At 33.0% G+C, this 27,870-nt stretch overlaps 1 long non-coding RNA gene across 4 annotated transcripts in view; it reads left to right on the top strand.

Moving 5' to 3' along the window:
• Positions 1–26,064, top strand: part of LOC140608040 (uncharacterized) — a 120,280-nt gene extending 94,216 nt beyond the window's left edge. For 3 of the 4 annotated variants that reach the window (XR_012009985.1, XR_012009986.1, XR_012009988.1), the window contains 3 exons: positions 18,848–18,898; positions 20,613–20,766; positions 21,377–26,064. This is a non-coding gene — a long non-coding RNA (uncharacterized lncRNA). The remainder of the gene's footprint in view (positions 1–18,847; positions 18,899–20,612; positions 20,767–21,376) is intronic. The other variant, XR_012009989.1, reaches the window with a different exon arrangement.
• The last annotated feature ends 1,806 nt before the right edge of the window (positions 26,065–27,870 follow it).

Raw genomic sequence — 27,870 nt, forward strand, 5'->3', positions numbered from 1 at the left:
ATCAGTAAATGCAGTTGTGGCTGGCACCTTAATGTTTTTCATAATAACACATCAAATATCCAGTGTAGTCAAACAACTCTCGGACCATTTTAAGTATGTATTTTAGTGTAATTTGTAAATTACAAAACTTAAAGGATGAAACTGTAGGATAATAGTGTTATTTTAAGATGCTATATTTGTGATGGGTTATTACAGAATCTATAGGAAACCAATGTCCTCCAATTATGAAATGCCATTAATTTAAAGAAGATCAAGGCCACTTGGGTGGCTCAGTTGAGTATCTGGCTCTTGATCTTAGCTCATGTCTTAATCTCGGGGTTATGAGTTCAAGCCCGAGTTTGGGCTCCATTCAGGTATGGCGCCTACAAAAAAAAAAATGAAGATCACACACATTGTATCAGTTTAGTCACTTGGTATGTGATCATTTAGTAACCATATTATGTTTATAGTTGCAGAGAAAAACCACAGAACAAGACTGACAATTTGAGTCATACACAGCACATATACTACCTTCTTCCTTCTGAAAAAAACCCTAATTTCATTCAGATTATCTACCTCATGAGATATCTGACGTGAGATATATGACATGAGAGAACTTTCTGCCACCAACTCAAGAGATGGGTCTTCTTGGTCTAAAAGTAATTTCATTTCACTTCTAGTTACTTTATCAACAATATGCATGTTTCCCAGGGAGGTTCAGGAAAATGTGCTTCTGTAAAATATTCCTTCAAATCCTTAAGAAAACCAGGCTCCACTTACTAGATGTATAACTTGCAAATATTTAACCTTTCTCTGGCTTAGTTTGCAGAAATAATTTTTAAAAAAATTTTATTGATTTATTGAGAGAGAGAGAGTGAGAGAAGCACAAGCAGAGGAGGGGGCAGAGGGAGAGGGAGAAGCAGACTCCCTGCCAAGTGGGCAGTCAGACGCAGGGCTCGATCCCAGGACCTGAGATCATGACCTGAGCTAAAGACAGACTTTTAACCAACTGAGTCACCCAACAACAAACTGACATAAAATAGATAAGTGCATTTTGACATTGCAAAGTTGTACACACTTGAGGACTAGTAATGATAATAAACCCAATGGGTATCGTGAATCACAAAGTTTGGATTTATGGGCATTGGCATTCCACGACAATCTGCCTCTATCTACTAAACCAAACCCTTATGAACAAATCTAGTCTGGTCAATGCCTTTGAATAAACCATTATTAAAATTATTTGAATTATGTTACTCTCTTTGTATGGAACAGCTCAAATCACACTATATCTTTGTAAGTCATAACTGAATTAATTATAAAACTATGAAGATACACTTTTTACCATGTTCTACCCAAAATAATTCCTCTCTCAACTGGACAAAGTTTATGAATAAACACATTTGGTCTTAATCATTTATTTTCTTATAACATTGTATCTATGTTGTTAAATTATTACATTCAATATCTTAAGGCATTTTATTAAATTGCCATCTGTTAATCTATTGCTTTTCATTTTAATGGTGCAAAACTTTAAAATATTGAATTTATTAGTGGTATTTGAATACTTACATTACATATGTACTTTATATTCATATCTGCTTATTTGAATCTTAATCAGTTTAGGGAAATTTCTCAACTTCATCACCTTGAAAGCAACCATGAAAACCTTGTCTTTTTCTACTGCTCTGAATGACCATCCATTATATATTCATACATTTGGGTTAGCCGCTACCTTTATCTAATTGTTGCATCATTATAAATGTTATTATTTTCCACATAATTATGAGTTCTGTGAGTATAAATACTATGTGTTGTATCTTGCATATCCTTCTTCCTCGCAATTTGTACAAGGATTATTTTCCTGAAAAATCCCCATAGTATGATAAAATTGAGAAATTAAAAATCTTTCTCACACATTAGAGTTGCTATACTGAGATTGGAAGTGCATTCACAAGTCTTACAAATATATAAAATGATAAAGACAACATATTATACTATGACTACTTTTTTGTTAGTAATAATGAATACTGTATTTCATACACTAGTATCACTCCCCACCTCATTGTTGCAACGTAAGTTTTCTTTCTTGCATATATTATACAAGCTAAGAAGTGTATCTTCCCTTGGTTGTAGTTTTTCATTCAAATGCAAAAAAAATGCCTTTATGGTTATATGATTCTGAGTTGTTGATTTTTATAAATTGGGGTAGCCCCAAGGATCCAGATACAGAATAACTTGGAAGCTTTGTGAAATTCAGTGAGGAAGGTATTTCTCAGATCCTCTTACAAAAATATGGGCTTTTAAATGTTTTATGTCAAGCATAAGAAGGCACCCCTTCTTTTCAAGTCCTATCTACATCCTTCCCTCCTCTTGGATATGAGTGTAGTATTGTCCTCAGGCTCAGAATTATTTTAATTCAACTCTACTTATTCCTGGAAGAATGACAATCTACTTTTATATTGCTATGTCTGTTATTTTTCCCATTTTTCTCTTAACCACTAAAGGAGTGACATAAAACATATTTTAACTTCAACTGAAACAAAAAACAAAACAAAATTTAAAAAATAAAACAAAACTTACAAGCACAGACATAAAGACGTGCCTGCTAAACACAAATAAGATCATGTCTTGTTCTCAAATGATGTTAATCTTGATCCCCAAATTATAAAAAATGTAAAGTACTATGGAAAAATAAATACGCGTTACTCATTTAAATATAGAAAGAAATAGAAAGATTGCCACAACAAATGAGTTAAGTGGGCTTTTGAAAATATTAAATTCTCAAGTGGTAGAGATGTGTCAGAGTGACCATATTTCTGTAATATTGTATTGATATGTAAATTAAATGATCAATATAATAATGGGATTTAGTAATTTGGCTCTCCTAGTGGTCTATTTGTGTAAGTTATTTGACTTGCAAGAGAGAAAAATACAACATGTTGTCATAAATATAACATCATTTTCTAGCTCCAAAGTAATAAAGTTATTACTGATAACTATTGAATATAAGGCAAATTTAATATTTTAATAGAAAAAATTCACTGCTAAAATTTATTTCATTACTATTAACTTTACTGTTTGTTTTAAATAGACAAAATCACATATCAGTATTAACACCAAAGAGCAAACTGTTGACAGATAGCCAGGGAGGCATGCACTTGTCTTTCAAGTTAGCCAAGGCTTCCCTGAGTAGAAAATAATTGAGTTATGACTTAAGGATGAATAAAAGCAAACGATTGGAAAGGCAAGTATTTCAGAGTGGTGAAAGTGCACGGCATTTAGGAAGTTATGAGCAAAAATCAGTGTGACAAGAGTATAGAATTCCTAGGAGAGAGAGGTTGGAATTCATTTATGAAGGAATTCTGATGCATGCTAAATTTGGAGCTCCAAATTTGGCTGATTTTTATGTTTTGTCTTCATTTTTAAATAAACATAGATTGTTATGTTATGAAGATTCACCTTTCAGGGAATTAACTCTGGCAGCCTTTAGAAAAATAGGAATTGGGAGTGGTAGGGATACTTCAAATACTCCATAGGTAGGGATACTTCAAATACGCCAAGTTATAGAGATACTTTAAATACTCCATAAACACTCAGAGAAAGATACAGGATCACTGAAAGTGATTTTTAGAATTTTAATGTGATTTAGAATATAAAAAATATTTTTATATGCACACACATATAACTAAGATAAGTCTCATAATAAAAATTATTAATCTTACTATATTTGATGTGATCTGATATTTTTCATTTGATTTTATTTTCATTTTAATAGATATTCAATTAGATCCAGTGAATTGATTCTACAGCCAACTAATGGGTTATAATCCACAAAAAAATGCTAGCAGATTGATGATGAGGTTCTGAAATCAAATATGCTGGACAGAAGGAAAGATTTCTAAGTACAAGAAGCATAATCTTAGTAATATTCATTGAGTACTCCTCAGTTGCCAAGCTCTTTAATAAATGATCCTATTAAACTTTACAACCACCCCCCCAAAAAATAATAGACTTTACAAAACCCCCACAAGATAGTTGAAATTTTTTTTCAAGATTTATTTATTTAATTGCGGGGGGCAGAGGGAGAGAATCTTTCACGCAGACTCCTCACTAAGCAAGGAGCCCAATGTGAGGCTCCATCAGATCCCACAACCCATGAGATCACAACCTGAGCTGAAAACAAGAATCCAGCACTTAACAGAATAAGCCACCTAGGCACCCCAAGAGGTGAAATTCGTATCCATTTTTACAGATGAAGAAGCAAAGATAGAGCAAAATAAGTAACTTCTTAGGAACTATAGAGTGAAATGTTAGAGCAGAAATCCAAACTTAGGTTGCCTCACTATGTTTTATAATTATATGCTACTTCTGCTAAAACGTAACTAAAATAGGAATGGGAGATAAAGAGAGGAGTAGTAATTCACAGATAAAGATAAATGATCTGAATATAACATTTACAAAATTAGTATTTTTAATATATGTTAATATATTGGATATAGTTAAAGCCAATATTACACGGACAGTTGTAAAGCCCACCAAACAACTTGTGTAAGTTTAGAGAATGTGCAAAATATGAACTTTTCCTTAATAAAGTAGTTAGGAGTAGCTAAGCATCTTTTAGAATGCTAAATATAATATTTATTTAACAAAATCATACACACACACAAACATAAAGAAATATAAACATATTGGAAAGGTAAAGCAATTGAAGTTATCTATGTAAATGAATTATTTAAAATCAGTAGTGCTTCATAAGCTTTTCTCAAAGATTTGAATGAATTAGTCATAAATGCTTTTAACTCTCAACAATCAATTCTAGGAGGAAACAAAAATTGCTAATATATAAAAAATGTATATGTGATTAAACAAAATAGTTAATATGGATTTCCTGGGAAGGTGGCATTGCAACACTAGCTTATTTTCTTTTTAGACTAAAATGAATTAATTTATTTCCAGGTCTCCTTTTTTTTCCCCACCCAAAGAAAGTCTATGGTTGTTTTAGTAGATTTCTTTTAGAAAGATATTAGGTTTGGCATAACAAAGTGCCATATTATTTACTTGAGTGACGTGTCAGTTCACTCAATTCCAACATTAGTCGTTTAGACCCAGTACTCAGTCTGAATCCTAATTTATTACGTAACAACCAACCACAATGCAAACACGAAAGAATGCCATCTATAATGGTGAATGAGGGACGCCTGAGTGGCTCAGTGGTTGAGCATCTGCCTTCAGCTCAGGGTGTGATCTTGGGTTCCTGGGATCGAGTCCCACATCGGACTCCTTTTAGGGAGCTGCTTCTCCCTCTGCTTATGTCTCTGCCTCTCTCTTTCTATGTTTCTCATCAATAAATAAATAAAATCTTTAAAAAGAAAATAATGGTGAATAATAGCAGCAGTACTTCATCACCATATTAGGTTACACTTAGCTCATGATAGAGCTTTCTAACATTTCTCATGCTGGAAATGCACAAGTGGTAACATCCTTCAAGGTCCAACTTAAATTCCCTGTCCTCTATAAAACATCTGTGTATTTCAGCCTTTTCTTACAAATTCCTATACATTTTTGCTTATAAAACTAAAGTGAACCATATGTTCTTTTTGTGCCCTCTGTAATACTTAACACAAGTATGATCATACAGTAAGTACTGTTGAGATTTGCTCACAAACTACTTAACTTTCATAGTTAATCATGCAATTCCTTGTAATGTTTGTCCACTAGTTCAGAATTTTCGGGCATTATTGTCCAGGATGTTCATTTGCCTTTCTACTCAATTGAAAAGGAAATATATTAATCCAACCTCCCATACATAGGCACCCTCTTTCTATTGAACTAACAAGGAAGATAAAATAACATTCCAAACATTGCACGGAGCAAAGGCAAAAAGTAGGCATCTCTGAAAGGTATTTCCTCTGGACTAATGCAGTCTCTGCCCTGTAATGAGGAAGCACTCTCTAGTGACAAATGTACCCACCAGAATTAACAATGCTTTTCCTTGGCTCAGGAACAGACCAATGGCACCCATCTGCCATTTTACAGACATTTTCTTTTCACAGCAGTTTCCCTTCAGGTACAACTGGCTCTTGCTTTCCTGTTTTCCAGCTCTGGAAATATTTTATGTCTGAGATTGTTTTACATGTATAATCTCATCCAGCATGTTTCAGTTTTATAACTTGATTTATCCAGTTTTGCTTTTACCTGCTGTTATCTCTTCCCTTTGGAAGGGAGAAGGGGCCTGGATTTTTGGCCGAAATATCTTCAACCTGCCTCTCTCAAAGTAAATATGAATTGCGAAAGTAGTGTTTTATTTTGCTTTTGCGTTATGATTGAGCTATGTTGCTTCTCTCTATCTGGATGATAGAGGAGAGCAAAGAGTTAAGTATTCAGACATAAAGATAAAGAGATCCTGGGGTTGTTCTTAAGTTTAGACTTGGCTATGACTGCATCGCTTGGCATGATGTACATGTACTGAACATTTAGTGTAAACATAATTGCAAATACAAATAAGAAATCACTCTTAAAGTTCAACATAAATGTCTTGGGTTTTCTGTTTTCACAGATTATTTATCTGTGTTTCTTCCCCCAAATAATGCATAATCAAGAAATAACCATATATTTGACTTGACATCAAAGTATAAGAAAAGGCTAATGAGACAAAAATAAAGTATGCTTACATTAAAAACATATACATGAAACGACCCTAAAAGAAAGAGTAATTTGTGTAAAGGTCCAGATAAGATTTTTGTAGGCAGCTTATTGCAGCTACAGTTAACTTTAATTCCAGGTCCTTAAATGTACAGAATTTCTTCTGACAATTAAGGTCTCTAAGACTGCCAACATTTTCAGCTACATGCAGGTTTAATTTCAAGGGGACTGTCTTTACTAAAAGTGTCCTTTCTGGAGCTGATTTTATTAATCCCTGTGGGTTTTAAAGAAGGAAGTCACTTTCGATATGAGTTCAACACTTTCAGGTTACCAAAGAGGAAATCTCAAGATAATCAATTCAAATGCTCACGGCCCTTGTTGTGCTTTACAGGGTTACCCCAAGGAAGGTTCAGAAAATTAGGTAATTGACTGTGTCTTGCCTAGAGGTTTCCTCCTGGGTGATTCCGCATTGGCTTAATGTTTTCATTTATTATACTTGCTTAAAATGGATTTAAATAGGATTATATACACGTGTTGTGTTTGGTATAGGTATGAAGAATACTATTCTTTCAATTTCAACTTAATAATAACTTCAAAATAGAGGATTTGTGAAGTCTATTATCAAATATATCTTATTAAAATTTATTCCAGTACAACATAATATGGTGGATATCAAAAGGAGAATCATATTAAAATGCATAGGTATTATTATTAATAGAACCATATTGGGCTTTCAAAAAATAGCATCTAGTAAGACCCTCTAGGATTAGTTTCAGGCCCATAGCTATTTAACATATTTATTAACAATCTGGATAGAGTGCTGAGAAGCAGATGATTCAAAATTGAGAGGAAAAGCAAATACTATGCTTGAAGATTTAAGATTCAATAAAATCTGCAGAGATTAAAAGAATGGGCGAAAGGGTACGAAGTCAGCTTTAGCACATGCATTAGTAAAGGGAGAAGCAAACATTTTAAATTGGAACTTTAAACAGCCTCCTTTTTGTGTTAGATTTGCAATCATGTGTTCTAGCTGAACAGCATTCAATATGTATATAATTAAATTATGTAATTATGCACATTGTTATTTAAGATGCATGCATATACGAATGCCAAAAAGAGGCACTAAGCATTCAGATCTAAAACAATGTCAGAAAAATTGCCAGAGAAGAACTATGGACAAAAGGCAAATTTTATCATAAAATGATAAAATATTCAACAGTTGGATATACAACCACAGGCATGAACTTAAATCATAAAGCAGGATTAAACCACAGCTGGGGCACAGTTCTCTTGTTCTCTATAAAGAACATACTGATGGTCTGGAAAACATATAGGGAACACCCAAAGAGAAAAATAAGTCATAAAATAAATCCTATTATGAAAAATTTAAAGAACAGAATGAGAGTGATGAGAACACAGAGATGATGATGAATAAAAAAAGTACTTATTAAGAAAAAATGCTTTGATCATTACACATAATTACCAAAACACTTATTTTAATTAAACCAAAGAAAATAGAATTTATGAAGCATTTTTAAATCAGCAAAATCCTAGATCATATGCCATCATACACATTCGTTGCTCTGGGCTTCAAGACATATTTTTATGTGGTTCTTCAGGTTCAGATTATTTTTCTATTAATTTTCTGATCTTTTACATTGTGTTTTGTTAGCTACTACTTAGGTTGTTCGAGTAAACTCACTGTAGAGTTTTAGTTTTGAAATGTCCTTTTAAGAATTCTACTTGATATATTTTATCTGGATTTTTCATGATTTTTCATGATTTCATTTTACCAAAGATTCTGAGAAAAAGAGCAGGGAAGCAGGGCTACGAAAACAAAGACAATTCATTATCAAGTCAGAAATAGAAATATCAGCCTAGATAATCTTTCACATATACGATAATGTAAACAGTGAAAATGCAGACATAATTTTCAGAAGAAAAGTTGCTATCTACTGATGTCTAATGGAAGTATTTAAAATTAGCTAGATGTTAGAAATTGTATAAGCATGCATTGAGAATATTCAGGGCTAATTAGGCATAGAGAATATTAGGGAGTGATTAGGAAGTTAATGCAAGGTATCAATTATTTTAACAAAATGAAGAGGGATATAACTGCATTGAATATAAATTGGGATTTCCAGTCTGGAAAAACTTGGTAGGTGTGCACATATTAAGAGGTGATTATGTTGAAAAATCACATTATTTTTCTAAACCATATTTTCATGCTCTCTATTCAACATCTGAAGAAAGTTAGAGGGAATAAAATACTGTGCTTTAAATGTTTGTTGATTTTAAACTAACAGCTATTTTAAAAAAGGATCACTGTGATCAGAATACCTAATAACATTTAATTGTGTTATTTAAGAAGATTTAAAGAGTCTAATTTGTACACAAATAGAACACATTAGTACGTAGAAGATGAAAGAAAGATGATGGAGCAGAGATAACACAAACCCAAGGACAGTGTGGGGATTACCAGGGAGGCTCCATTTCACGTCAGAGATGTGTTACAATCTCAAGTTAACCGGGTTAGTGGTGTTGAGTGATGCATCTCTGGAAAGGCTTTGATAAACCTGAGAGAAGGACAAGTGAAATTTAGTGAGTTACCAATGATTGAAAAATGAGAGGTAAAGGCAAGCATTTTCAGTTGGAAATTAATTTAATGGGTAAAAACTTAAGTGAAGTATGTTTACCAAGTTATACGGGCTTACCATCTGACAGTATGAATAGAGACACATACCATGCAGGATGGCTTCTGTCATGTCACATGCATTCTGCAAAAAATTATCTTATATAACAATTGCAGTTTTTATGACTTACCTTGAAAGCTGTAATTTTTACCTATCTTGTCTAGAGTTTTCTAAGATATTTTCTTTCAGACTGTGACAACTGCCTTTCCTTGAAACCTAATCCTTTATACTTTTTCAGTCAGAATGTACTTTTTTCTCATTACTATTTTTTTTCCTTTTCTGGTTGCTAGTTAGCATTACTGCATCAATGAATAATTAGTTTAAAAATACCCTTTAAATTTATTCTACCTAAAATATTACCCACCCATTAAATTGGAGACAAATCTCACTATTAAGCACACAAGTCCTGCCTCCTTTATGGTCTCTGATACAAAAGATGAGATTATGATTCTTAAAATATTATTCAAAGGAAACAAAATATGTTCTCTTGTCATTAAAATCTAAATTTTTTTAAGAGATTAATTTAGTGACACTTTCTTATCTCATATTACCCTGGGTTACTATTCAACAAAAGAGTTCTTGGTTTTAATGTTGTTTTTATTGCTTAAATAAAGAACAAACATTATTATGCATAGTATTATGCATTCTAAGTGAAAACTGCTCTTAAAATAGATATGTATATTTTATACATATGTTTTTAATTTTCAGGAAGACATTTTAAGAAAATTAAGGCCCTATATAATTATATTGCTATGGCAATGATACCGGATTTCTCAAAATTCTAAATATACAGGATACCAAGTGCTAATAAGAAAATATTATTGAATAGTTTTTGTATCTCTAAGCATATCATACAACCTATGTACTATTTACAATTATATGTTAGAATGATAAGATCAGTGTATGTTAAAAATAGTGGCATTTTCGGAAAATAGTAAGAAATGCTAATAAAAATACCATAAATAAAACAAAGACAATAAGATTTGCGTTTTAGATACATAGTCACTGTTTTTTATTTTTTTATGAAAAACTGACATTTATGCTTATCCTAAGTGCATAATATTTTGTAATTTTTTCTGTAAGCAATTTTGGTGATTTTCGGTATTAGTATAAGATTAATATGACTTTTAAAATACACTGCCTGGAATTTCTGATCCAGAGGCAAAAAGCTACTTTATTTAGCTTAGTTTTACTAATTTACATAAAGTATAAATAAAAGAGTATAACTGAAGCTAAAGCCACTGTTTCTGCCACAAATATGTAAAGCTGAGCTAACTAGCACAAAAGGAGATGGACAATGGCAAAGACATTACCTACTATTGATCCATTTTTTTAATCACTTCTGCTTATGTATTATTTGGTAAAGTTTAATAGCTTTACTACATGAATTGCTATTTTGTATTATACTTTTCTCAAGTATTGGCTTTTTCAGAGTTGATCTTTCAAAGTATCAATAGAGTTTAAATGTTCTATGAACCATGAAATCCCATTGTAATTTATAAAATAGCACAAGAAGTTTTCTTGACCATAGCTATCAAATTTTCATTGGAGCACTGTATCCAGTGGAAGTGGAATATTCTGTATTTCTCAAAAAGTGGATAAAACTCAACAAATGTGGGTAGAGAGGGAAAAAGAGCTTTTTTCCCCTAATAGTGAAAAAAATTTTCAGTGAAAAATCTATTCATCCACTTCTATTTCTGATACTTGAAAAAGTTTAATATTGTAGGACAATGTTTGAAGATATTTGAAATGCAAAATTTACTCAACGAGACTTACTCCCCAAGGTCATGTGTCTTGCAGCTTTGCAAGATGCTGTTTTTGGCACATAGGAACCAGGGCTCTGGTACCAGCGCCTCATTAGCTTCCTCCACAAAGGGATGAATGCCCTTTCAGAAGAATTAAATGAAAAGTCAGATAAAACTAGGGCAGAAATTGCTGCCATGGATACCAAAGCTGGACTCAGTACTATACTTGCATATCTGAACAAGTTGTTGTACAAAACTGCAGGAAGAGCAGGGGGAGGAAGAAAGGAAGTGCTGCTGCCAAAGGAAAGTATTCCAAGGACATAGCAGTAAGCACGACCCTGGTTTAATTTAGCTCTTTCCCAGTCAAAGTCACCCTCACACCATTAGCATGAAGATACTGGTAATGAAGGAGGCTGTTGGGGTGGGGAGGAAGCGCATCAGGATCATCTTGAGACAATCGATTGTAATTTTTACAATATTTAAATGAGGACAAAAATCAATACACCGTAGAGAGATATTCAAGCTCCCATGTAGCTAAAAAATGGGAATGACAAAACTGATAAAAATTAAATTCAAACTGTCAGATTTAAAAGATGAAGATAAAAGAGTAAAGGTTTTGCTAGCAAAAGGAGAGAGATAAATCCAAGTAATATAGTGCCCTCCTTCAGTGTAAGCCCTTTTCAAACAAGAAAAGAGGACAACCGATGCTTACAAAACAAAACAACAACAACAAATATTGGATGAAATAAATTTCATATCTTCAATTATAAAACTTATGTAATAGAACACTTATCAAATGTAAAACGTTACCACCATTTCGAGTTTTCTGGGTAAGTTTTAAAAAGGACTGAAATGTCATGCAAAAAATTAAAACAAATTGAATGAAAATAGTGTAATAAAAAACTACTTTAATGGAACTCTATCTGAAGTTGTGTATTGCTTATTTTTTATTATTGCATTCATTGAAGTAGCTATTGCATGCATTTCATATGGCCATTAAGAAATCAGCATTTGTAACATCTGGACTGTCATCATATTCCCTAAAAACATTAAGTCACCAAGAAAATCTGCTTGACAGAATTATAGGAAACTATAGAATGGAAATAGGAAAGAAATATAAGGTTGTTATGGTGGGATGAAGGGCAATAGGGAATTCTAGAGAGAATCTCAAATATTTTAGATGTTTCTGGAAAACCTATGTTTAAAAAATGACAATGAAAAAAAAGTGACAATGAGCTGTGTTTTGATAGATAAATATGTGTTCACCAGGCAGCCAAGGGTGGAATGGCATTCTAGAGGATATGCAATAGCAAAGTCTTTGAGGTGTGAAACAGCATAGTGAATTCAGGGAACTGCAGGCAGTATTTTATACCTGGAATATAAATTGGGGGAGTTTTAGTAACAGCATGGAGGAAAGTTTTAATTTACCTATAATTGTAATCATCTCTGCCTTCTGTGACATAAATAAACATAAAATCTAAGGAAAAATACTTACTATACAAATCATGAATCCTTTAGCACACCTGTCCAATGCATTTGCAATTCTCAACCCTCTAGTAAATAAAAGTTCCAGATCTGTGCAGTTCAATATGATAGTAGCCACGTGTAGCTATTTAAATTTAAATAAAAAATTCAGGGGCACCTGTTGGCTCACTCAGAAGACATGAGAGTCTTGATCTCAGGGTTGTGAGTTTGAGCCCCATGTTGGGTGTTCAGATTATTTAAATAAATACAACTTTTTAAAAATGTAAATTAAAGATTCAGTTCCTCAGTTGCACTAGCCACAAGTACTCAGAGGATCTATAATTACAAATATGAGGGGTTACCATATTGGATCATGCAGATGTGGAGCATTTCTATCATCTCAGAACTTCATATTGGACAGGGCTGTCCAATTGGCATCATTGGCTATAATGTTTGAAGACCAATCTTTAACATATCTTTCTATGTGGCTTATTATTTGAGTGTTCTTGGACCATATGTGATCAGACTGGTATTTGAATAAAATAAGATAATGTATCAAAAGAGAGAGAGAGAGAGAGAGAGAGAGCACCACTGTTGCAGAGAACAGAAAAGGTAGGTGAAGTCAGATATAAAGAAGGAAATCTCTTCATGAGTGAAGTAATGTAGGATCTTTCATGACTTACTTAGATCTTGAAACATTGTCTTATGGAGAATAGGAAGACACAAAAAATTGAAGCAAAAAGCCCAATAAAATAATTCGTGTATGAAAAAAACAGAGAGGGAGAGAGAGAGATTATAATTTATTGAACTACTTTTTTTTTTTAAGATTTTATTTATTTATTCATGAGAGACACAGAGAGAAAGGCAGAGACACAGGCAGAGAGAGGAGAAGCAGGCTCCATGCAGCCCCGATGTGGGAGTTGATCCCAGGTCTCCAGGATCATGCCCTGAGCCAAAGGCAGATGCTCAACCACTGAGCCACCCAGGCATCCCAATTTATTGAACTTCTATATGTGTTAGCCGCTGTGCTAGCATCGGGACCTACTCTTTGGCCACTCCCCAATCCTTACTCTTTGTGGTGCAGGCATTTAAGACTACTTTTAGGATAGGAGCATAAACTCTCACATTCCTGAGATAAAAGTTTCCATTTCTCTCCAACTTCTAGCAGAAATTTGGGAATCAGCTGCCATAAATGTAGAAGAGGAATGAGACAAAACAGAGAATTTTAAGGAGGAGAAACAGTCACAAATGACAGATAAGATTCAAGTATTATAATTAAAAATCAATTGAATGTAGCTAATAAATATTCACCAGTGACATTTCCAGAATACTTCCAGGGATGTGGCAGTGCCAATACAGTGAGTTGATTTTGATTATGTAGTGTTCACTTTTGTACATTTTATAGCCACAAGATAGGGTTTTGGTACATACTAGGGATAACATACATATACACACAAATGATGAAAAGTGAATCGATTATGCTTAAGGGTATATACTTCTAGATCTATTTGAAAATAGTATTATATTGTGATCCTTTTAAATGTATATTTCATTTTGATAAGCCAATTTTAACAAATATTATGTGTTACTTTCTAATTAGCAACTGAAAATATTTATACAAGCAAGAATTCAGAAAAAACTGAAGTAAAAAATAAAAGAAGAATTAGTTTAAAAAATCTGATATCAGCACAAATCCTTCATTGTTTTGTTGTTTTCTTTGATTTCCTCAGGTGAAAAAAAAAGACAAATTAGTTCAATGATAATACACAAAAATATAGAGACAAATTTTGCCTGTTTCCCTTCTACTTGGTTTTCTGTACCTCTTTGGACTCACTACAATTATGACTAGAAAAGACCTGGGCTCTCTATTCACTATCTTCTGTTGCCATCATTCACACTTCATAAAAAATTCATGCCTTCCTTTTGAAACCCCTTCATGCATAATACTAAGACTTCCCTGTGGCTGTCATCACCTAAAAGGTCCTTCCATTTTCCAGGTTTGAGAAGTGTCTGAAGGGGAAAAAACATATAGATCTAAATATAGATATAGGTGTAAAAATGGTTATAGACACAGACATAAACATCTGTCTGACAGTACTTTTTCTGCAAGTTCAAGAAAGCTTCCCATCTCTCTCTTAGGCATCTTTGGTTCTTCAACATACATTTAAGAAACTATGTACTCATAGGTAAATTTGAGACTTTTATGTAGCATAGATCACATTAGATTTTGTATCTAATTATTATTGTCTGAGAAAAAATAAAAAAATATTTACTGTAACAAGTTATTTAGCTATCATATACTACATTAATTTTTTTCTGTTAAAAATAAGCCAAAGAGATTTAATAGAACTATTTTGTTTTTATGGAGAAAATCTGATTAAGTACCTTAATAAACCAGTTCCACGACCATCTTTTCATTATTATTATCTTGACAAAACAGGTTATTTTTGATCCGATGTCAGAAATCTGCATTGAGACTAGAAAACCTACAAAGACCAGAAGTCTTAACAACAGCAACTTGTCACTTTCAATTTGATATTATATGAGCAATATCTCAAGCTCTTGCTGATGAAAAGTAAACTTCTAGCAACATTGGTTTCTTAGATTACAAAAATTGAAAGATAGGATGACATTGTTTTTAACTTTACATAGTAGTGGTTGAAGGTGAAGAACTGAGGAAAATTACTTCTTATACTATTACTTTGTCTATAAAGAAACAATGCTCAAATTGATGATGTAGTTGTTGCTGTTTTGTTTTGTTTTTCTCCTGGACAGAAAAGGAACTCATTTAAAAATTTTACTGTTTATATAGCATAGTCTGACCAAAACTCTTGGGCACAGGATTTAGCTTACAATTTATTTGCTTTGTTGCAAAAAAGAAAAAAGAGTAACTTTTCATATATCCTAGCTATTTCATGCTTGTGATCATGCTGACTCATACCTACAAGAGATAACTAATTTGTTCATTCACACATATATTCAATGACTGTTTTGAGCACCTACTATGTGCTTTTGTCACATACAAAATCCGTGACCTCTTGAAGCTCATAAGCTAGTGGTGGGGATAAATATAAAGTATACAAATACATGTAACATTCAAGACTGCAATAGACATTATGAAGAGTAAGGGGGATGGGTCAAATTTGATTGGGTTACTTAATGCCTCTTTGTAGAAACAGTAATTAACAGAGCTGTAGATATTAGCTAGGAAAAAATGGTCAGGAGGCATATTTTCAGGTAGAGTTATAAGGCTTTATAATCTTGGCTAAAAAAATTTAGGATCTTATCCAGGTGGAGAAAAGTCACTAAATAATTGAGCATTTGAAAAACTTGATGTTGTGTATTTTATTCGATACTTAAGGAATGGTTTGACATGGTGGCCAGGATTGGAGAAGAGTTGAGAAAGAGATTAGTTCAAAGACTATTTGAATAATAGTCTAATACAGGGTTATGAAAGCTGAGATGGTTACAAATTGAGGAATCTAATTCATATACTGTGTTCAGGATGAGCAAGATTTGACAATGAATAGAAAGAAAGAAGATGAAGCTGTCAATATTGGCTTCCAGCGTTCAGAATTGAGAATTTAACTGGTTGAATAGTAACTGTCCTTACTAGAATAAAGGACAAAGGAAATTAATGTATTTTTGCAGTCAATATCATAATTTTTATTTTACCATGATTGAGATACTAGCAAGATGCCAAGTGGGGATACTCAGTGAACATTTAGACATGTAGACTAGAGCTCAGATAAGGTAACTAAGCTCTTGAATATATATTTGTAAGACGTATATGGCTTTTGAGATTGTGGGAATAAAAGAAATTCATAAAACTAAAAATATAAAAAAAAACTAAAAATATAGAATTATAAATGAGGAGAACGCAAAAAGACAAATTTCAAAATTAACATGACCCAAAAAAAAGACATGTTAAGTGTAAGATGTCAGAAAAGTTTGAGGAACAGAAAGTGGAATTGTAGTTCTCTACATTGCCTTCCAGAAAGAAGGAGCGTGAAATATTGCAATGCTATTGAGAGATTGAGGATAATATAAATGCTATCCTTTGTATTTGGGAATGCATATATCATGGTTACAATGAACAGATTTGGTTAGTTGGAGAGTTGGGGCTTTAAAAACATTACCATGAAAAAAAAAATAAAAACATTACCATGGAAGTTTTCAACAACATGCAAGTTATATATAGTGTTCACTCCATTTTGCAGTTGAGAACACTGAAAAAAGTTGTTACTTGCTTATTGTAAAAAGCTAGTATTTAGATTAAAAGAATTTGCTTTTTTAAAAAGATTTAATTTATTTACTAATGAGAGACACACACAGAGAGAGGCAGAGGGAGAAGCAGGCTCCCTGCAAGGAGCCGGATGTGGGACTCGATCCCTGAGCCAAAGGCAGACGCTCAACCGCTGAACTACCCAGGCATCCCTAGATGAAAGGAATTTGAAGGCAAGTATAGAAGACATAAAAATTTAAGCTTATAAGCCCTAGACAGTACACTTTTCTATACTGACAGGTTCTGTCCCATTATTTACACATTTAATTTGGGCCCTCAGTTTTGACCTCTAGGTGACCTTGAAAATATCGTCCCAGATCTCTTTCAGTCTTTGCACATTCCTGCTTCTTTTTTCCCCTTGCTTCCTTTGAAGGATGTATCCTCTCTTCTTGTCTGTGACTATTATTGAAAATTCAGCTAAATCACCACCTTTCTTGAAGTGGCTGACTGTAACTGTTACTTTTGTCCTCTTCTGTGATTAGTGTCCTCATTCCAGCCTCACACAGCACCTGATACATACCTCTATGATTGTAGTCATCATCAATATGTAATATCTTGCTCATTTGCCTGCCTCCCTTTTCAGTGTGTATCTTCTTATGGTAAGGGAGTGTATTTTGTTCATGCTATTTTGTTATCACTATCTTTTGGGCTACATGACATAGAGTGGATGTCAACAAATGAATGTGTGCATCATGCTTCATAAATTTACTTTTAGGATTTTTAGTATTCATTCAACTCATTGCCCACCTTCTCTATATTCATTTGTTTGTCCTAGTTCCAAGCAGAAACTATTAAAAAATTTTAATATAACCTGATGTTTTTCATATCATTTAAAGTATGAAGAGAAGGATGATATTTAGAAGACAAAATTGAGCCCAAGTATGTGTGGCATCATATTGACATGATTTATATTTGTATTCCAGGTGTAATTTTCAGAATATAATGATATTTGCCATCCTATTTACTTGCCTTGTGTTGAGAAATACAAGAGAAGTAAAATAAGATCGTTTCCCATGGACCAAAAGATACATGTCATTATTTTTTTTCTTTTTATTTGTTTCATTTTCTTTTCTTTCGGGGGGAGGAGGTTTATTGTTTAAATGCACCAATATTTCAAACAAGAAAGAAAATGATAAATAAAAGTATATTATCTTTATAATTTTAAGTTGTCTATAGACATAAGAGTTTATTAAAAATTGTTTGACTACACAGTTTACATAGATTTATTAGAATGACAAGTTAATAAATGCCTTTCTCATTGCTTCCCCACTGCATTACCTCCTTTGGGGTTTTATAAATTCTTTTAGAATTATTTTAAAATATTAATCTAAAAGCATCACTAGTTCAGATAAACAACTGGTCAGTTTAGATTAACAGTTGGTTTCTCTTATTTATTGTTTTATACAACACATTTATTTATTTACTGTCTCATAGTAGAGGTGATACTTTATTATAGTTTCATAACTGCCCAGATTTTATCTCACTGTCAAAAATAGCTGTAACTTTTGGGAAAGTGTGATTTAGTTTTTAAATGTATCAACATATGTAATTTTGGAAGTCTATGTTTAAGATGACACATAATTCTGAAATTTTATGTTCAAGTATTTATGTGCTACATAAAAGATTTATCTAATGTACATTGAGTCAGGAAGTCTGAGTTTTAGTTCCAATTCTAAGGCCAACACATTTAAAACTTTAGGATAAAACAGGTAATTCTCATAGAATTGTCTCCTTTCTTTCCTTTTATAATGATGATATTAAAAAAAAATCTTCAAGTCTTCTGCAGCTCTAAAATAGCACCATTCTATGTATTAGAGAGGAAGTTGCCTCGGATGTGGCCACTATAGGTTTGCTCAAATATTACAATATAAAACAATTTTATTGGATTTCTCTCTTACAGTGATATAAGTTTTTCCTTATCTAAATGCATATTTAAAGACTCCAATTAAAAATAACATAATGTTAATTGATTTGGGTTTGGGCAAGGAAAATCAGGGTTAGTCAATGACATATTTTTGTTTTTCTTGTCTCTCAAGTGTTAAGCATATGATGAATGACCTCTTTTGCACCAAAGGTGCATCCACAAGGTAATTGGAAACATTATTTTCACTTATATATTTTTAATGTACCATATATTGTATGCCTTTGTTCAAGTATCTATATGTCTTATAGTAGGAACAGAATGACTTAAACATACAGTTGTGTAGAACCACTGTTACAGCATAAAGCTTAAAGTATAAAATGAAAGGCCAAAGTTATTCAGAAAATAACTCATCTTGTTTTAGCATGGATAATCAATAAAATTTTTTAAAAGCTAATTATACTCTCACCTCTGTCATTGTACAGAATAGAATCTGGAATCCTCTACTGGCTTAGACCTGCTACTTATCTGTGTCACTTTGAGGCAGTCTGCAGTCACATTTCTTAGTACTAATAAGCAAAGTGAGAAAAACTATGAAGAAGTAGAAAGAACTATGGAAAAAGAAATGGAAATTAAACCTGACAAAGAATTGATGAAGTATATCTGGGTACAATATTAGCTGTGTATATCTACCTGCACCTATGTGTGTGTCTCTGTGTGTAATTCTTAGCCTCTGGTTAGAGGCATGACTATAACCTGGGAGTAGTTTAATTTTACATGGGAGTTATGGCCATCACCTGACATAAATGATGGAAAATAAGATTAATCAAGAAAAAGAAAATGTGCCCCTTTAACTTCATACATAGACTTCCTCCAAATGATGTATAACAGAGTTTAAGGATGAATGAAATTAGCAATTCATGAGAAATATATATGTCAATCTATTGAATATTTATTTATTTATTTATTATTGTTTTCAGTAATCTGTATTGTGATTCCTATAACTTACAGATTGTCAAGTGAAATGTTTTTGTAAATTATGGACTGTCAAAAGTGTTGCTAACTATGAAATAATAATTTCTCTGTAAATAAATACACCAGAACAGGCTAAGGAATTTAGTGAGTGATAAGAAATCTTATTTCATATAAATATACATGCATTGAATATCCACAATGTAGAAGGCACTCTCCTCTTTTCTATGGACAAGATTTCTTTTACTCTTGATTCAATTGGAGATGCCTTTTGTAAAAGTAATTTAAAAATGTACATTTGTGGGGTACCTGGGTTGTTCTGTCCATTAAGCATCCAACTCTTGATGTCAGCTCAGGTCTTGATCTCAGAGTTGTGAGTTCAAGCCCTGCATTGGGCTCTATGTTCTACTTACAAAAAAAAAAAATACATTTGTGCTTAATTTTTCTTTCTGAGTAGAGAAAGATAAACACATAAAAGCAACAGGTAACTACAAAGAATTACAAAAATAATGTATATTTGTTAATTGTACAAATTCTGAGAAGAAAAAATACATTATTTATAATCCAAATATATAGAGACAAAACTATTAAAAATTTATATATGTCTTCAAGACATAAATAAATACAGGTATGGCTTTGAATACAAAGACATTTATACACAATATAAACCTGTGACCATATGATATACACTATTTATAATTTGCTTTTATTGGTCACTAATAGTCTGTAACTACCTTGTGTGAAGATTGTTTTCTGTGTCAACTTGATTGAGCTGAGGGGTTCCTTATATTTGTGGTTATGTCTGTGAAGATGTAGCCAGATGAGATTAACATTTGAAGAAGTGGACATGGTAAAGCAGATTTTCCTCCCCAATCTGAGTAAATCATCCAATCTGTTTAGGGCTTAAATAGAACAAAAACATAAAGAAAGGAGGAATTCATTCCTTTGACTTCCATCCTGTTTGCTAGAGCTGAGACAGAGGTCTTCACCTGCCCTGGGACTGGGATTTACATCATTGGCTCTTCCGGTTCTCAGGCTTTTAGACTTGGACTGAAAGGACAACACTGGCTTTCCTACGTTTCCAGATGACAGATTGTAGGACTTCTCAGCCTCCACAAACATGTAAGCCAATTCCTCATAATAAATCTTTCTCTTTCTTCTTCTCTCTTTGCTTCCCCCTTTCTCTCTGTCTCCTACTGGTTTTATTTTTCTAGAGAACCCTAAGATACCATGCAATAGAAAAAAATCTACTTTTATGTAAACATCTTATAGACTTACCATAATTTCATTTTTCATATTCCACTCTAAATATATATATTTTTTCTCCTTGCAGTTACATTTCTGCAAATGGAAAATGTTTATAATAGCTTGACTTTAGGATCATTCCAAGTTATCCTCCATGATTGTGATAGCATTATAAAACAAAAGTCATTGTATTTCACACAAAACCAGTTTCTATGTTGTAATTCTAAGAATCAAAATCACTATGCTTCAATATGACTCTGTTTTCATTGAAATTTTCATTGTCTGCCTGTCAAAATCAGTATTATTCCTGAGCTCACCATGAAACTTGGAAAAATAATTCCTTTCTTTGACTTTGCTTAAACTTTGCGTATCAGGGAGGGGGGGGCTTCTTATGCTCTTTCCTGATAATATTTTAGATTCTTCCTGACAACACACAGGGGCCATATCACACTATTAATTATGTGTTTGGGACCTTACTTATTCCTAGGAACTGACCAGAAGCTGAGGATTGAGTGGTACCTACATCCCTGAATTCTGCATCAGCCGCGCTTAGTTCATTCATGTGGATACATTCAACAAATGTTTCTGGCTGAATACTTTGACACTGAGGAATGACGCCCTCTGCCCATAGAGAAAACTCTGAGATTGTGAGGAAAAAAATTGAGTGAGAAGAGTCGGTTCTTTATTTTTATTACAAAGCTCAAACCAATATTAAGTGGAATGCCAACAGGGCATATACTATATAACAGAAAAGGGCATCAGTGCAGGTCTACATTATTATGAAATAAATAAAAGGCAGTTTTATTCACACACACACACACACACACACACACATAAAGAACTTGTAAAATAGGCTTTACACAACTGACCCAAAATAAAAATGAAAAAGCCCAAATGTTTGTAAGGCAAATATATTCAATCTCCCCAAGATTGCTGACTACTCATCTGACACATCCTAGAAGGGAAGGGCTTTAGGTAGGTCAAATTAGAGGCAGAGGCTGGGCTGGATGGAAGCCAATAACTTGTATTATCAAAGTGAATATTACTATTTTCACTGATTTCAGAAAAAATAGATGGCTAATATGTATACTTTGTATAATAAATCTTAATTTTTCCTAAAGTATTTGTAATATGAATAAGAGGCAGATGTCTACATGACTAATCAGGGAAAAAAACCTAACAGCAAAAGGCTTTATTAGTTATTTTAAATTTAGGTTGTGAAAGTTTAGAAATTAAAAGAAAAAAATACTTTTAGCATGTTTGTGTTTCCATTTGATTCCTAAGTAATTTTTAACTGCATTAAGCTTTTCGTGGTTAACAATCCCAGAAAGATATATTGCTTACTCAGATTTGCTTCTGAATAATTTCTGATAAATAAAAGACTGTAATGAATAATTTGAAGGTATCTACTTAATAGATGATAGTTTTCTAAAATTATTACCATATATTAGAAGGACAAATATTCTTACTTTTATGAATAAGACAGTTCTGAGTAATTTCAAAGGCCAGAGCATTAAATTTATTTATTGTAAATATCTATATATAAATATACACACATTCATAACTATAATTTAAATAATCAAAGAATGAATAAGACCCACAAAAAACAGTTTATATCATTCTTCCTAGGAAAGGTTTATGGAACTGTGCTTAAATAGTCAAGAACTACATAAACCTTAGCACTTACTCAGTATTTAAATTAGTTTACACATTTATTGTACACTAAATACATGATATTGTAATAAACTTAAATGAGTAAGAGTAAGTTAATTTAGTTGCCATATAATTGTCTCAACAAGGAAAACATTAAATGTGCTTTATTGCCCAAATTTATACATTAAACTCGCAAAGAATTTGAACAATTAACTGGTGTTTAATAAAACAACTATAGTGAGTTGATTGGATATCAATTAATTGCCAAAATTAGCATGTTAATTAGTATTTATTTTAGTATAATGGTAATTATCTAGGAGATTGTTAATTGAAATACGTTAAGCTTTTCTTTTCTAAGAACAGAATTTTATTGATAGCCTTACTTTTAGTAATATTTATATGGAAACAAAATGGACATACTTTATACAATAAAACTCAAGTACTAACAAATGAATTAATATTTAACCCCTTTAACTTACCGAACCTACTTAAATATATGCTATGTGGTAGTAATTCCATCTCTATTGTTTATAAGATAGGCTCCTTTTAGTAGCTCATCTCTCCCAATGCGTAACACTTTAAAAGGTGTAGTTAAGTTCAAAGAGAGTAAAGAGCAATATTTGCTGTTCTTGCTTTGATCCAACTTGGATAACTTGTCCAATGGTGCTGATCAGTTATTCCAATTAATCTTAATATCTATGTTATCACACAAATTGTTCTCATCTGTAATTTCTAAGTACTCATCACTGTGAGGATGGATGGACAGATAGATGGATAGAATAGAGAAAGAAATAATGGACATATATATATATATATATATGGAGAGAGAGAGAGAGTGTATATATATATTATGTATAATTACTTGTTCAAAAATATATGAAAGAGTTTTTACAAATCGTATGAAATTATCACTCAGTACATTTTTGTTGACCTGTTCAACAGAAACTTTTGAACTTACGAATGTTTCTGATCATAGCACTCCTCTCTTTTTCTAAGCCTATTTTTATTTTTTTAATTATTTCTTAAATATTTTATGTATGTATGTATGTATGTGTGTGTATGTATGTATGTATGTATTTTACAAAGGGAGAGAGAGTGAGCAAAAGCAGGCAGAGCAGCAGGCAGAGGGAGAGAGAAAAACAGGCTCCCCACTGAGCAGAGAGCCCCATGTGGGACTTGATCTCACGACCCTGGGTTGATGACCTGAGCCGAAAGCAGACACAACCTACTAAGCCACCCAGGCACTCCATCTAATCCTATTTTTATTTTTTATTTTTTTAAGATTTTATTTATTAATTCATGAGAGACACAGGGAGAGAGAGGCCGAGACAGGCAGAGGGAGAAGCAGGCTCCATGCAGGGAGCCTGATGCAGGACTCGATCCCGATCCCCCTGGGCTGAAGGCAGTGCTAAACCACTGAGCCACCCGGGCTGCCCTAACACTATTTTTAAATAAAACTTCCTTCTTCTGAGTCTTTTCTGGTTCTCATAGGTCTTTTTATCCATGAAGACTTCTTTATTCTGCTGAAAATGTCTTAAATTCAATGTAGGGCAAGAAACAAAACAAACACAGATCCTACAGCCACCATCAACAATAAGAACGAAAATCAAATCTACATGTGGATTGATCAAGGGATGCAGTCTTTCTCAGATACCTGATTAGATGAATCTAGAGCAAGCTTTGTGTGTGTGTGTGTGAAGAGAATAGAAGTTGGAATTTACAATCACTAGGTTAACATTATTAACATTTTTAAAAGAAAGGAAAGAGGGAGTTTACATATGTTGTTTCTAATGTGTTCCACTATATTCCAGTATTTTACATATTTCACTTCAGTTTCAAATCAGTTTCAGAAGATGTTGAGCTCCTAGGTCACATCTAGGATCTGCTGAATTTATTCTTTATTTACCTTTCAAATCTCCCAATCTCCTATTGTCTAGGGATTTTAATTGTAATCAATGGGAAAGATAGGTTGTGATTAGCTTATGCCATGTTGATTGGCATCAGGAGTCTAATGATATGTTTTGAAATCACCAATCTCACTGGTGGTTTTCTGCTATTCAAGATTGTAAAGTGTGTGTAGTTGGTTCACTCATTTTGGACAGTCTTTAGATTTTGGGAAAAATTCTCAAAGCCCAGCTAACATTTTTCCTCTTGCCCTTTTAATAATTATGAGACATGTAATAGCTTTACCAAAGTTTTTTTTCATTTCCAAATATCTGAAATGGTCCATGAAAGTCAATTCAGATTTTTTAAAATTTTATTTATTTACTTCAGAGAACGTGAGCAAGTGGGGGAGAGGAGGGAGGGTGAGGGAGGGAATCTCCAGTAGACTCCATGCAGAGACAGGAGCCTGACTCGGGGCTCAATATCACAGCTCTGAGATCATGACCTGAGCCAAAATCAAGTCAAACCCTTAACCAGCTGAGCCACCCAAGTGCCTCAACAACTCAGATTTTTATAGCCCTTTTGTAGTTAAATAACCATGAGTTGAATTTCTGTTGTTTACATGAAAGAACCCAGAGTTACAGTATCTTAGGAGAAAAAAGAAGTTGCTATGTAGTCAGCCAAATCTTAACTTCTATCTTGTATTGAGCACCAATTTTCTGTACTCCTTGATTCAGCTAGCAAATTTCACTTTGTCATTAGTAAAATGGTGTCATAAAGCATGGGCCATTGGACCTCATCCTTTTTCTAATAACACATAGTTTTGAGCTACCAACTGAAGTAAACATTCAGTGCTTTGCTATGATGCCTAATGATGAGGTTCTTGCTATTGTTCTTGTCAACTGTTGTATAGAGTGACTGCTACCTAATTCATTCATTCATAACTGCTATCAAAATAGCCAATCTGAGCATTTGAGGAGGGTATAGTTATTACTGACTAAAACAGGAAAATCAGTAGAACATTATTTTAGTAAATAAAATGTATGAGTCTGTAAATGCATAAGAATTTTTGCCATATGTGATAAAATGAGCACAAAGGATTATATACAATTGATGAATCACTGAACTCTACCTCTGAAATTAATAATACACTTTATGTTAATTAATTGGATTTAAATAAAAATGTTTAAAAAAGAATTTTTGCCATTTAATCTACTTTGATTGCTACATGACACAGCCCACTATTTCTGTACTTAATATTATATAAGTATTTAGATATAAGACAAGAAAGAGAAGGAATTATCAGTAGTTTCCTTCTGATTTTGGTCAAATATATAAGTGGTCACATAAGAAAATTATAATAATAAATGCATTTTGTTTTCATTTCTTCCAAAGCCAAGATTTATAAGCTTAAGAAACATTAAATAGTAGTTGTTATTTATTATTATAGTTGTTTTGTTATTTGGACATTTTGCCTCTCACATGTCAGAGTAAAAATAAAATGATAATGATGATAATAGTAACCATTCATTGTGGTAATAAAAGTGATTTTTAAGTCTCTCCACACAGTGTCCTGGCACATAGTAGGCATTCAATATCCACTAGACCTAGATATCTTTCAATCACTTCTATGATATTATACTGGTTATCGTTAGTATTGCTTTAAAAATAATCAATTATATTCTGCATATGATGTTATTTTCCTTTTTTTCATATAATAAACATTTAATTTTTCTTCAATGGTCTCTTAAATAATTTGATTTTTGTTTTCTCAGAACTGCTGACATTGTTTATATAAGAACCATGCCCCACCCAATTCCAAAAGAACACAAGGTGACTCAGGGCATAAGCATAATAGGTTCATTAAGAGTAAAAGAAGGTCTACCTGGCTGGGGGTAGACAGGTACTTCCAGCTCTGTCCTTGGCATAGAACACAACAATCCAGCAATAATCTTGGCTGTAAATTTTTTGGCAGCTGAAGCAAGAAGAGAATTCTACTGCACTGGAAAAGTTTCCATTTTCTGATTCCACAAGCTTAATTCTGACTACATCCCTGCCTTCCCCTCCTCCCATGTCCAATCACTCCAGGTCTTAAGAATAGTATTTATATTTATGCCCAGTATGCACTTCCTGTAAATTGAGAGCTGCACAGAAAGCTCGGGTCCCAGTCTGAGCACATCTGCTCCTCAGATCTGGGCCCATAGTAAGTCATTAACCCCAGATCAACCTTCCATCACCTGCTATTCAGTTCTTTCCAGGTGGCCATCTAGGAATGCATTCTGCTGCCCTACTGGGCTCTGATGTTCCTACCACAGCGCATGCCCTGATTCCCCATTCTTGCATTTTTATCTTACTCTTCCTGAGTATAATGTGACACCTTTCTATTCTTTTTTTTTTAATATTTATGTATGAGAGAGAGAGAGAGAGAGAGAGAGAGAGAGAGCAGATGAGTGGAGTAAGGGACAGAGGGAGGGAACCAAGCAAATCCTTGCTGAGTACAGAGTCAAGCAGGGCTCCATCCTACAACCCATGAGATCATGACCCTACCTGAAACCGAGAGCAGAACACGTAACCAACTGAGCCACTCAGGTACCTCTCAGGTCTTTGTATTCTTAACTGTCCATTAATGTGTCTATATGCAAACCTTTACCACTAACCACCACTAACCATCCTCCACTCTTTCTTCTGACCCATCACAGAAGAGTCATCACACTCTCCCTCCTTATCTACCCTAAAGACAGCAGATACATGAAGGCAGGATATCCTCTTATACTTCTTCATTTAGTAGGTCCTCAAATCTTTAAATAGAGAAGGAAAATTTATCTGAGGCAGCATTGTCCGGGAACTAAAAAAGGTAATGTTTTAACAGATCATTATAGAATGCGAAAGACCACAAATAGTACATTCTAAGATCATGCTATGATAGAATGCATCTAATATAATATAAAACCAATCTATAGGCTAAATTCCTTAAACAGATATGCTAACTATGCATCAATATCTTGAATCAAGGGTAAGAGTTTAAAATAACTCACAGAAAAACACACAAATAGGCTGTGAATATCCTTGAAGGATGATTTCTATTGTTGTGCAGTTAGACCTTATTTAGCCAATATTGTATTGATATTTACAGTAACATTAGGTTTAAGGCAAAAATATTTACCTAGCTAGTTTTTATTCACAAGCCCACCCTTCTCATTAAATATTGTTTAAAATGTTAATGCCTGTTTATGAAGTTGGAACAATAATTTTTAAAAGTTGTATATAATTTGATGTGTTTAATACACCTTAATCACATTACCTTCAGTGTCAGAAATATTTATGATTAGGTTAAAAAACACATTTCAAAACCTTCTGGTTAAACATCTCATCTAGATCAGAAAAATGACCTTTTATCGATCAGCAGTTAATTGACTTTTGTCTTTCTATCAAATCAACAACACT

Source organism: Canis lupus, chromosome 17 (assembly GCF_048164855.1).
Source record: "Canis lupus baileyi chromosome 17, mCanLup2.hap1, whole genome shotgun sequence".
NCBI lineage: Eukaryota > Metazoa > Chordata > Mammalia > Carnivora > Canidae > Canis > Canis lupus.